This window comes from Lynx canadensis, chromosome C2 (genome assembly GCF_007474595.2).
Source record: "Lynx canadensis isolate LIC74 chromosome C2, mLynCan4.pri.v2, whole genome shotgun sequence".
Taxonomy (NCBI): domain Eukaryota; kingdom Metazoa; phylum Chordata; class Mammalia; order Carnivora; family Felidae; genus Lynx; species Lynx canadensis.
Window position 1 is genome coordinate 104,128,580 of NC_044311.2, and position 12,504 is coordinate 104,141,083.

Sequence of the window (12,504 nt, forward strand, 5' to 3'; positions counted from 1 at the left end):
TAAGTTCATTGGACATTAGGCCTTTTCCAGATTGGATGGAATGCTAAATTAAAGCATGGCTTACTAAACATAGGTTTGTGCTTTTGACTTATTGCAGAGAAACTAAGGATATTTGGATCTGTTGGGAAAACATGCTTTGTGTTTGATTAATTCATAAATTTGCCATCTAAAAATTCTGGTGTAACAGTTTACAATTGGTTACAATTGGTTACTACAGTTTTCACTGAAGATTAAGGTTTCTAAGAGTTAAAATTCTGCACAATGTAGTAAAGACTGACAGAAACAAGGAGAGCAATTCTGTATGTAAAAAAGTAGATGTGTAAAAAGGATATAAGGAATGGAAATACATTTTGGTTGAAGGTAAAAGAAAGTAATTTTGTCCTAAATGAGACTAGTTGTTTGGAGAGAAATGGCTTGGGACAAAATCTGAATGCAAAGGAAAGTTGTAGAAAGTTTGTGAAGGGAAATCTTTGGACAGGAACTTTACGTGTGGTCAGGATGGACTAAGGTTAAAATGAAATGGATTTTAAAAGTACACTGGTAGGGCTCCTGGGTGGCTCAGTTGGTCGGGCGTCTGACTTCAGCTCAGGTCATGATCTCACTGTCCGTGAGTTCAAGCCCCGTGTCGGGCTCTGTGCTGACAGCTTGGAGACTGCTTCAGATTCTGTGTCTCCCTCTCTGTCTCTCCCTGTCTCACTCATGCTCTGTCTCTCTGTCTCTGTCTCTCTCTCTCAAAAATAAATAAACATTAAAAAAAAGTTGTTGTTTTTTTTTTTAAAGTACACTGGTATAAGATTAAAATTGCCCCTACTTTTGATCCAAAAGCTGGGGAATTGGTGGCAATACCCTTGCACCAGCCTCCAAATGCTCCACATTTGTGTTGTTCCTGTTTAGCGGAGGAATGGACACCTGTGCCATGTGAGGGATGGAAGATATAGGAAAGGCTTTTACTAAGATACATGGGCGCCATTTTGCTAAATTTAGCCCAGTGTATGCCAAAAATGGATATCCACCTAGCTGGAACATATTTATATAGGCATTGCTGAAAACGGCAGGGGAATAGACCTTGATTTTGGCACCCCCCTCAATGGATGTTGATTGATATGTAAATTACTGTTGGACCAAAATAAAATTAGTGCATCCTTCTACAACCAGGGGAATCTTGCTTGGTCACAGTCTTACTCCCAAGGTCCTGCAGGTGGGAAATGGAGGCGTAGGAGACATCAGGGAAGACGAGTCAGCTCTTGCAGAGGTAGAATCAAGCCTCGGTTAGAGTGACTACTACCAGCAGCACCTCGTGAGACTGACAGGACTTTTGACTGCCAGTAGCATAGCCAGCCAAAACACGGGGTCAGGAGATGAGGTTTGTCCTGTCCAGCTATAGGAAATTGAGATAAGGGACACCTTTCTTCCTTCTACCTACAGATGGGCAATTCCCCCACCAAGTTCAGTACTCCTTTGGAATGCATTGTGAAAAATTGGGATAGGAGGAAACCTGGATGCCAGAGGGAAATATCAATTAAATTTTTTTTTAATGTTTATTTATTTTTGAGAGAGAGACAGAGCAGGAGCAGGGGAGGGGCAGAGAGAGAGGGAGACAGAGAATCTTAAGCAGGTTCCTGGCTCTGAGCTGTCAGCACAGAGCTTGACACAGGGCTTGAACTCACAAACCATGAGATCATGACCTGAGCCGAAGTTGGACACTTAACCGACTGAGCCACCCAGGCGCCCCCAGGAAATATCAATTATAACACTATCCTATAATTGGACTTGTTTTGCAAACATGAGGGAAAATGGGGAGAAGGCTCCTATGTTCAGTGTTTTGGGGCCTTAAGAAAAAACAACGAGATGTGTAAGCAATGTAAGGTTCATTGTAATTTAATGCCAACCCTTTCTAAAGTCCAGCAATCAGGAGGGGAAATTAAGGGCTCCTTGCCTGCGCCCAAAGCAGACTTAGAGAAGGAGGAAAAGAAGTCTTCCACCTCCTCCTCCTCGGGTCCTTGATCCATAGATCCAGACTTAAGTATGTGCACTTCTCCCTGCTGCCCACCTTAGGCCCTCCCTGTAATGTAACAGTCATGTGTCCTCTACAAGAAGCTAGAGTGCCAGCAGAAGGGATTTAAGGAGGCACCACTATGATATGTTTACAAGATTTAAGAAAGATAAAAGGAGATCTAAGTAAATTTTCTGATCTGGTTAAGTATATAGAGGTCTTTCAGAAGTATATTACGTACGTTTTTTAATTGACCTGAAAATATATAATGTTTTTGTTGAATCAAGACTCAATGAGACAGAGAAATGTGGGGTTCTGGCAGCGGCTAAGAAATGGGGATGAATAACTCGTTATTGTGGGACTTCCAGTTCCCTACTTCTCACGGTTTGTGAGTTCGAGCCCCATGTTGGGCTCTGTGCTGACAGCTCAGACCCTGGATCCTGCTTCAAATTCTATGTCTCCCTCTCTCTCTGCTCCTCCCCCATTCATGCTCTGTCTCTCTCTCCTTCAAAAATAAATAAAAACATAATAATAATAATAATAATAATAATAATAAATTATGCTAAATTAGCCACTATTTTACAGACGCAGAATGAAAACCTGGCGGCCTTCCTAGAGAGGTTAAGGGAGGCTCTCCTTAAATATACAGCCATTTCCTTTAACACCCGAGGCCTAGCAGATTCTGAAGGACAGAATCTCAATTGCCCCAGATATTCAGAGAAAGCTGCAAAAATTGGCTGTAGGTCTGGAAGGGATCCTGGAGGAGCTCTTTCAAGCTGTCAGTTGGGTATGTTATAACCAAGATCAAGAGGAGAGTAAGGAACAGGAAAGGAAGCTTAAGAAAAAATCTGAGGCCTGAGCACCTGGGTGGCTCAGTCCGTTGAGTGTCCAACTTCGGCTCAGGTCATGATCTTGCAGTCTGTGAGTTCAAGCCCCGCATCAGGCTCTGTGCTGACAGCTCAGAGCCTGGAGCCTGCTTCGGATTCTGTGTCTCCCTCTCTCTCTGCCCCTCCCCTGCTCATGCTCTGTCTCTCTCTGTCAAAAATAAACATTAAAAAATTTTTTTTAAAAAAAAGAAAAAGAATCTGAGGCCTTAGTCGCATCCTTACATATTGTTTCAGACCAGACTTCCTGAGGTTCTGGCACCAAGTGCCATTTATGTGGCCATTTAGGACACTGGAAACCAGAATGTCCTCAGAGGGGACAACCAATGTTGAAACCCCATAAGGCATGCCCCTTGTGTGGAGACCATCACTAGAGATCTAAATACCCTCAGTGTCCTCAATCTGCAGGGGCTGAGATAACCAATGTCTCTGAAAGGGATTGATGGGGCCCAGGGCTCTTTTTGATGGCTCCCCTGAACCAACGGTCTATTGGAAACCCAGAGACTTGGGTAACTAGAAATAGAAGGAAAACTGATTGATTTGCTTCTTGACACTGGAGCCACCTTTTCAGTCCTCCTTTCCACTCCCAGACCACTATCCAAATGCAGTATAATAATTAAAGCCATCTCTGGAGAACTTATGACTAAATTTTTCTCTTAGCCCCTGGGGTGCATATGGGGAGACTTGGTATTTTCACATTCTTTTTTGATGAATGCCAGAGAGCCACACTCCCTTGCTAGGAAGGGGCATTATGACTAAGTTTGGGATGATAGTGCTAGTAGGTCCAGAACAGATAAACAATTGCCTAAACTTATAGTAATCTGGATATCGAAGATCAATCTTTTCGTAAGGTAGAACTAAATATGCCTTATGGAGTTGTTCCTATGGAAACTGGATGGCCAAAGGAGAAATTGAGGATTGAGAATGAAAAACTAGTTCAGGTGCTTAATTATTCTAATCAACATCACACAAATCCAAATAAGTATGGAAGAGGGAGGAAAGACTATAATTAAATTAATAAAAAATATCACCAGATGTGTCAGGGACTTTTTGAATGGCTACAATTTAACTTTCCTTCTTATGGTGTGACCTCCTCCCTAAAAGGCATTGCATTTGGAATATTAATGCTTGTTGCTCCTAATTCTCTTTATATGTCATTCGCAGATGCCATTGTATATGCCAGAAAAATAAGACATCCAAGAAAATTCTGGTAGCCCAGATGTTCCAAACACCCTCCCATTATACAGGACCTCTGGATGACCTCTGAACCTGCCCTGACTGCCATTCCCCATCATCGCCCCCCTTCACCAGGAAGCAGTTAAGATCGATCATCACCCCAATTCCTAACAGCATTCAAGAGTCACATGTTCAGAGGGGAGAATATGATAGGAAAAAAATAGGATGAAATAGGCAGAGAGCTAAAGGATTAGGACCTGAGGTCCCTGGGTGGGGAAAGACATATTTTGAAACAATGCTGAGAATGTCTGACCATAGCCAACCCCCTCAAGTGACTCTCCCTGAGGTTTGCTTCAAGAATTTGACAAAAAACCTAACTAAAAATAAATAGACCATAAAACATATGACCCACAAGGAACTGGTATGGCCCTAGACCACCCCTCATACAATGGAAATGAGCCAGTCAGGAGTGGACAACCTAGAGTTATCCAGCCAATAAAGGTAAAACCTGAGAAGGAACGAGGAGGAAAGGATGGGGTTGGGTGCGGGGGGCGACCGGAACCTTATAAAACAAGGACCTCTGCCTACCGTCGGTGGGCATTTACTTTCCAATGTCCCCTCTCTGTAAAGAGTACTTTCCTACTACTCTTACTTTCTAATCTTATATTCTAATAAACATTTGCCTGCTGCTCACTTTACGTCCACCAGTTCATTCTTCAAAGCAGTGAGACAACGAATGCCAGGTATTGTGGTAAAGAATCCTGCAACAACATCACCCAAACTCTGTTCTTTGGCAATGAATTCACCAAATGATAGCTTTGCAGAATGACCAGTTAACTTTAGGTACCAGTCAAAAGACCACAAAAAACTTTAATCCACACACGTACCAATGGAGCCTGAACTGGGTTCCAGAAAAAAATGGTAAGAATTTAAGTTTCTACTATGTCCTACCACTTTTCTATATATTGTTACTTCATTTCGATCTTGAAGCACTCAACAGTAGGTTTCTCCAGCTTATTTTCTTCATGAGGCATGTGAGGCTCAGAGAGGGTAAGAGACACACCTAAGGTCACCCAGTTGGTAACTGCTTCAGCCAGGTTTCAATCCAGTTCTTTCTGGCTCAAAGCCCCAGCTCTGCTCTCTGCAGCTGTGCCTGGGAAGGCTGTGCTGGAGAAAGCTTTTTTGGTCTCAGACGTTGAATTCACCTTGAGTCACCGGAAGCATTTAAACCAGCTACATAGTTTCTAAAGAGCATACCTGTAGTTTACTTATGTCAGCATCTTCTTCCAGACGACTGAGATGCGTTTGCTGGTGATAAGACCAGATTAACCTATTTCAACTTGATGGCTGGATTCTGACACACTTACAAAAAAGAAAAAAAGGTCCATAAAGGACAAAACCCACAGTTATACTGAACACAGTCATATTTTGTCTTAGGAAACCTTCAGGTTTTACAACCAAATATTTACTAGAGATCCAAAAGGAGATAAAAACTACTGTTCTTCCTTTATTCCAAGATACATAGTTTGGATACTCTGAAATCAAGGTGTGCCCTAAAATCAGTGTGTGATTTTGATGGCACAATCTTTTTTCTTCTTCTCCCACACCCCAACTGAGCTCTGACCTGCAAGTTGGGAGAATTCAAAAGCTGCAGTCTAAACAATTGTGTGTCTTTAAAATTAATTAAAATTAATCTTAGAAAAGAAGAAATATGAAGTAATGATAAGTCTGGCCAGAAGAACACAAACTGGTTCTAATATCCCCATTATTTTGAATGTGCAATAGGATTTCAATATATGTTGTTAAAAGAACCAATATCTCAATAAAATAGGCACTGAATTTTTTCTTAAGATTTAAAAAAAAATTTTTTAATGTTTATTTTTGAGAGAGAGAGAGTGGGGGTGGAGCAGAGAGAGAGGGAAACAGGATCTGAAGCAGGCTTCTCACTGAGAGTGGAGCCTACTACGGGGCTTGAACCCACGAACCTGTGAGGTTGTAACCTGATCCAAAGACGGACACTTAACCAACTGAGCCACCCACGTGCCCCCTAAGATTTTATTTTATTTTTTTATTTTTTATTTTTTAATGTTTATTTATTTCTGAGAGAGAGGGAGAGACAGAGCATGAACAAGGGAGGAGCAGAGAGATAGGGAGACAGAATCCGAGGCAGGCTCCAGGCTCCCAGCTGAGCCATCAGCACAGAGCCTATGCAGGCGCAGGCAAACTCACAAGCCGGGAGATCATGACCTGAGCAGAAGTCAGATGCTTAACCCACTGAGCCACCCAGGCACCCCTTAAGATTTTATTTTTAAGTAATCTCCATACCCAGTATGGGGCTTGAACTCACAACCCTGAGATCAAGAGTTGTACACTCCACTGACTGAGCCAGCCAGGCACCCCGGCACTGGATTATTTAATAGGAAAAATTTATATACTAAAGTATACCAAAGTATAGTGTATTGTAATGAACTCTCATCACCCAGCTTCACAGTTTTCAACTTCTGACCTATCTTGTTTCCTGCTCTGCTCCCTCCCTGCCCCACATTGTTTTGAAGCAAACCCCAGATGCCAGGGCATTTCATTGCTAAATGTTACCACATGTTATCTATAAAAGACAAGAACTACCCTTTTTAAAACCAATGATGATAGCATTATCACACCTCTCTAACAATCATCAGACCTCCTTAAAATTAATACTAATAAGTCCTTAATATTATGGAATATGCATTCAGTGTTTACATTCCCCTGATTATCCTATAAATAGTCCCCCTTGTACTCTCTCTCTCTCTCTCTCTCTCTATTTCTTCATATTTCCTTTGCTCAGAATCCAAATAAAGTGCATACTCCTGTTTCTTATTTGCTGTGTTGTTGTTGAAGGGAACAGTTATCTTTGTCTGGTAGTTTCCCACGATTTGGATTCTGCTGATGACACCCTCTTGACATTGTTTAATTTGTTTCCTTCTCTTCTGTATTTCCTGTAAAGAGGTACTAAGAGCAGGAGGTTTGCGCAAACTTAGTTTGGTTTTTTGGTTTTTGGGGTTTTTTTTGGTACTTGCGTTAGGAAGTACATAATGCCTGGTTGTCTCTGTCTTTGGATATTATTAGTTGTTAATGATCATAACATTAAGTTGTGACCAGCATTTTTGAAATGGCTTCCATTTACTAAAACTACCTCAAAAATATTCCATAAAAAATAATGAGTCTGAGATGCTGGATATGCTACCTGTTCAGTCTTAGGTCCCATTCTTTTTTTCATGTTTATTTATTTATTCTGAGAGAGAGAGAGCTAGCATGAGTGGGGGAGGGACAGAGAGGGAGAGAATCTTTTTAATTTTAATTTTTTTTTTTTTTTTTTTTGAGAGAAAGAGAGCACAAGTGGAGGAAGGTCAGAGAGAGAAGGAGATAGAATCCAAAGCAGGCTCCACACTGTCAGTGCAAAGTCCAACTTGGTGCTCCTACCCACCAATCTTAAGATCATGATCTGAGTGGGGCGCCTGGGTGGCTCAGTCAGTTGAGCATCCCACTTCAGCTCAGGTCACAATCTCAAGGTCTGTGAGTTCGAGCCCCGTGTCGGGCTCTGTGCTGACGGCTCGGATCCTGGAGCCTGCTTCGGATTCTGTGTCTCCCTCTCTCTCTGCCCCTCCCCGCTCATGCTCTGTCTCTCTCTCTCTGTCAAAAATAAATAAACAAAACAAAACAAAAAAGATCATGATCTGAGCTGAAATCAAGAGCTGGCCTTTAACTGACTGAACCACCCAGGCAGCTCAGTCTTGGATTCTTTTGATGACAAGGAAAAGCAATTCCTTTGGGTTGGCCCAAATAACAGAAGCACAGTCATTTCTGGTCATGTGAGAGTCCAGTACCCAGGCAAACTTCCCCTAACAAAACAGCATTATGGAAACTTGTGTTTCAGTTTTTTTTTTTTTTTTTTTTTTTTTTTTTTTAATAGGGAGAGCGTTGGGGACTGTAAGAATCACTATAACAAAATCACTATTTATAGTTTCAAGTATAGAGCTAGGTTACTTAAATGTTCACATAAAAAAGCAGCATGGGACTCCATCTGACTCTTGCTCAAGAATAATGTCACAGGCCATCACCTATGTAACACTTACACATTTCCCTCACCTCTGCAGAACAAAGGGGTTGATACTCTTAAGCAACAGGTCCTTCCCTGTGCCCACATTATCTACTTCTGCATTGGTCTTAAGAGTCTGTGCATGTCCCCTAGTTAATCAAGTCATGTGATGTTCTGTTTATCATATGAAACTCATGTGTACACACACATAGCAATAAGAAACATGGGGATCTTAAGCAACAGGTCCTTCCCTGTGCCCACATTATCTACTTCTGCATTGGTCTTAAGAGTCTGTGCATGTCCCCTAGTTAATCAAGTCATGTGATGTTCCGTTTATCATATGAAACTCATGTGTACACACACATAGCAATAAGAAACATGGGGATCTTACAGGCATGCAGGGAAAGCGCCAAGTGTGTGAGCAGACCTCCCAGGGGCATCAGCTGGGTCTGAGGCAGCTGCAGGGACCAGAGTAGCCCCCCAGTGTGCGTGTTCAGTTCTTCTTGGCTCTGTGCACTTCTCTTGCCAGTATAGACTAGCTTCGTTAGGTTTTACTCTGCATATCTCTGTGGCTGAGACAGGCCATTAGAATGCCCAATACATATAGCAGACACTTCCAAACTTTTTGACCACTATTTAATAAATTTTTATCATGGCCAAGTACACACAAACATGAAGGTATGTAGGTGAGTGTATGTTGTGATATAGATATATAAATGCACACACTTCCACACGCATATAATCATTCAGACTCAAGTTTCACACACTATCACCCTTGCTTTGTGTGAGATATTCTGATTTTTTAAATCCTATGCCTTTGTTTAAAGAATGCTGGGTGTGGCCCACCAAATTTATTTCAAAACCCACTGATGGGTCATAACTTTCATCTTAAAAACTATAACCCTGCAGTGAAGGTGGAAATCACAGGGCGTGACAGTAAAGTTCTTGGGAGCTAGACTGATTCCAAATGTAAGAATTAAGACTCTTAAGAGACTGGAATATCATTACACTGCGAATTGGATCAGAAGCTAGAGCATGTTTATGTCTGTCACGTAACAGGACGCTACTATTTCAAGCTCAGGTGATCAGACAGCTCTTTGGTTGTCACTTGGGATTAGGTTGATCCAAGCAGTGAGTCTATCAGGGAGAGGAACCCACCGCCCCTGCGCGCATCTGGAGCCTGGCCTCTCCTATTGCTTCTGTGACAGATCTGCACTTCTAAACAATAACCATCCATCACATGGACCCAATTCTATTGTTCTAGCTCTACAGGGCACACTGTGCTCTCTGGAGCCACAAAGGGGAGAAAATATTCCCTCCAATATTCCTGCATGATAAATTCTCCCACCTCTACATAAAACCCTGCTTATAGGTCTTGTCTTTTTGGGTTTTTTAATGCCCCAACTATGACAGGAGAACTGACTTGAAGCACTGCTGTGCACCGAACTCACACTGCCTTACATTTTTCACCTCTTTCCTTATAAAGAACTCCCAGCCAGGGGGGAGAAAAAGGATAAGAGGAAAGGAAAATCCACACAGTATCAGTAAGTTTACCCTTGAGATTAAGTCACTTTCTTAGATGGTGTTTTCACAACATAAATCTTTTAGGCATCCTGCTTAGATTTTAAGATGTTTGGGCAGAAATCAAATTTCCTTCCAGCTTTTATTCAGCACCACCTTCTAACACGCACACGCGCGCACACACACACACACACGCACACACACAAATGCAGGAAGCGATTTCTACTACAGGGTTAATTTCTCATTTCCTAGGAGCAAGGAGCTCTTTCTCTGGATTATGATCAACTTAGAGGTGTTATTAGTGTAGGAGTTTAATAATATTTTTGGTAACTAGAAAGAAGGAAATAACCCATGAGTCATGAAAAACCTGAAAAGATTATTCTGATGTTTGTTTATCTTGAACTAAATTTGCAGGGAAATAAAATCACTCTGGCAGCTAAAACTGCACACTCACATTCTTTTGTATGAATTAATTATACTTAACTGCTCTGTAATGTCCTGATTAATTATTTCCTGTTCCAGTCGCTTGATTGTGCATTTTTGATACAAAACCTGCATCATGATGAGAATCTTGGACCTATTTCTCATGTTGCTTAAGGCCCCCGTAGAGCTGATCTGAACAAGTAGTTGCAGAGGAAGCCAGTGTCTTCATCAGCACCCTAGGAGGGCCGAGTCAGCACAGGCAGGGACAGCACAACTGTATTTTGGGCCCAGGGCATGGGACCACCACTTACCAACAGGCAGCAGCGAGATGGAGGTTTTAATGCTGTACTATTTGTGAGAAGCATAACTGTCACCCTACATAAACACTGGGTACTTGGCTGTCACCAACAGACTCTCGGATGTATCCTGAGTGATGGGGCTGTAGGGGAGGAAAACTTTTCCCTTCTTCTCTTTAGATTCTTTGGCTAGTCTAGTGATTAAATTGGCAGATTAACAGGAGGAAAAAAAAGCTAATTTCATATGTATGGGAACCCCCAAAGATATGAGGCTCTCGGATAGCCAGGCAGCTGAGGCTTGTATACAATTTGAGCTGAGGTAAAGGGGGTAGGGATCTGGGACTTCACAGGGGAGGAAGACAATTCACAGAAAGCTGGGAAAAGCCAATGCTTGATACACACATGTTTGCATGCCATGCAGATATAAAAAGTTATCTCGGGGCACCTGGGTGGCTCAGTTGGTTAAGCATATGACTTCGACTCAGGTCATGATCTCATGATCTGTGAGTTCAAGTCCCATATCAGGCTCTGCGCTGACAGCTCAGAGCCTGGAGCCTGCTTTGGATTCTGTGTCTCCCTCTCTCTTTCTGCCTCTCTCTCTCTCTCTCTCTCTCTCTCTCTCTCTCTCTCAAAAATAAACATTTTTTAAAAATTATCTCTGGGAGCACCTGGGTGGCTCAGTTGGTTAAGCTCCAGACTCTTGGTTTCTGCTTAGGTCATGATCTCACAGTTCATGAATTTGAGCACTGCATTGGGCTCTGTGCTGTCAGTGCATACCCCCCCTGCTTGGGATTCTCTCCCTCCCCCCCTCTCTCTCTCCCTCCCCTGTTGGTGCTCTCTCTTTCTCTCTCTCTCTCTCAAATAAATAAACTTTTAAAAAGTTATCTTTGGGAGTAGCTCTCTTCCTGGTATAGGCCCTTAATCTAAATTCTTTTAAGCAGTTAAGGGAGAGGTGAAAGAAAGAAAGAAAGAAAGAAAGAAAGAAAGAAAGAAAGAGAAGAAGGATGGGAGGGCGGGAGGGAGGTAGAAAGAGAGAAAAACCCAACTCTTTCTGAGTCTGTTAGGACTTAAGATTGCCATCAGCTCAAAATAGTCCACACGCCAAAGTGCTGTATTCTGGAGTCCCATATTCTGCTCCATCTCAGGGCTCTCAAGCGCAGGAGGAACATTGCCAGGTAGGTCCTGGAGACAAGAAAAGCTGAGTATATAAGTTTCTCGTCACCACTACAACAAATGACCGCAACCTCGGTGGTGTCACACACACAGAACACAAGTTTATTATCTTACAGTTCTGTGTATCAGAAATCCTAACAGCAAAATGCCAGCAGGGCTGTGTTTCTCCTAGAGGCTCCAGGGGACAGTCCTTCTTTGCCCTTTCCAGCTTCTAGAGGCTGCCACCCTCCTTGGCTGGGGTCTCCTTCCTCCATCTTCAAAGCCAGCAGAGCAGAGTCTGCCACCTCTCCCTTTCTCTGACTTCTTGCTTCCATCAGTGCGTCTCTTTCTCTCACTTCTCTGGCCTCCCATCTTCCCCATAAGGCCCCTTGCGATTACCCTGGGTTCGGATAACCCACAGCAATCCCCAGCCACCGCCCCAAATCCCCATCTCAAAATCCTCAATTGTGTCAGTCCCTTGGTTGTGGGAGGTACATGGTCACATGGCCATCTCTGGGAGGGGCTATGACTCTGCCTTTCACGCTGAGTATCCAGACTGAGAAGGAGCCCGTGTAGGTCACGCCCGAGCTTCCGGTGGCAGGGCAGTGCTTAGCCAGGCCTGCACAGGCACCCACGAGAGGGTGGAGCCGAAATCGGCAGGTGTGAGTTCTTATAACGAAGGGGTGACTTAACCTAGACCCCAAAGTTATCCTGCTTTTCACCTGATTAAAGGCTGATTTGCATTCAGCTTGCCCTAAAACCACAGACTACTGTACTGTTACTACAATAATCCAAGGTACCAAATTGGCTTGTAAAAGTGCATTGAGGACAGCAGAAAGGTGACACTGAGAACTTGAACAATGGGAGTACCAGAGAGTTAAATTACTGAAACCCGCATGAAAGGCTGATTTTATAAAGTTATGCAGTAAATGGGTTAATCCCAAGCTACCGTTAGCAGTCACACATTTAAAGGAAGAGTGGGAG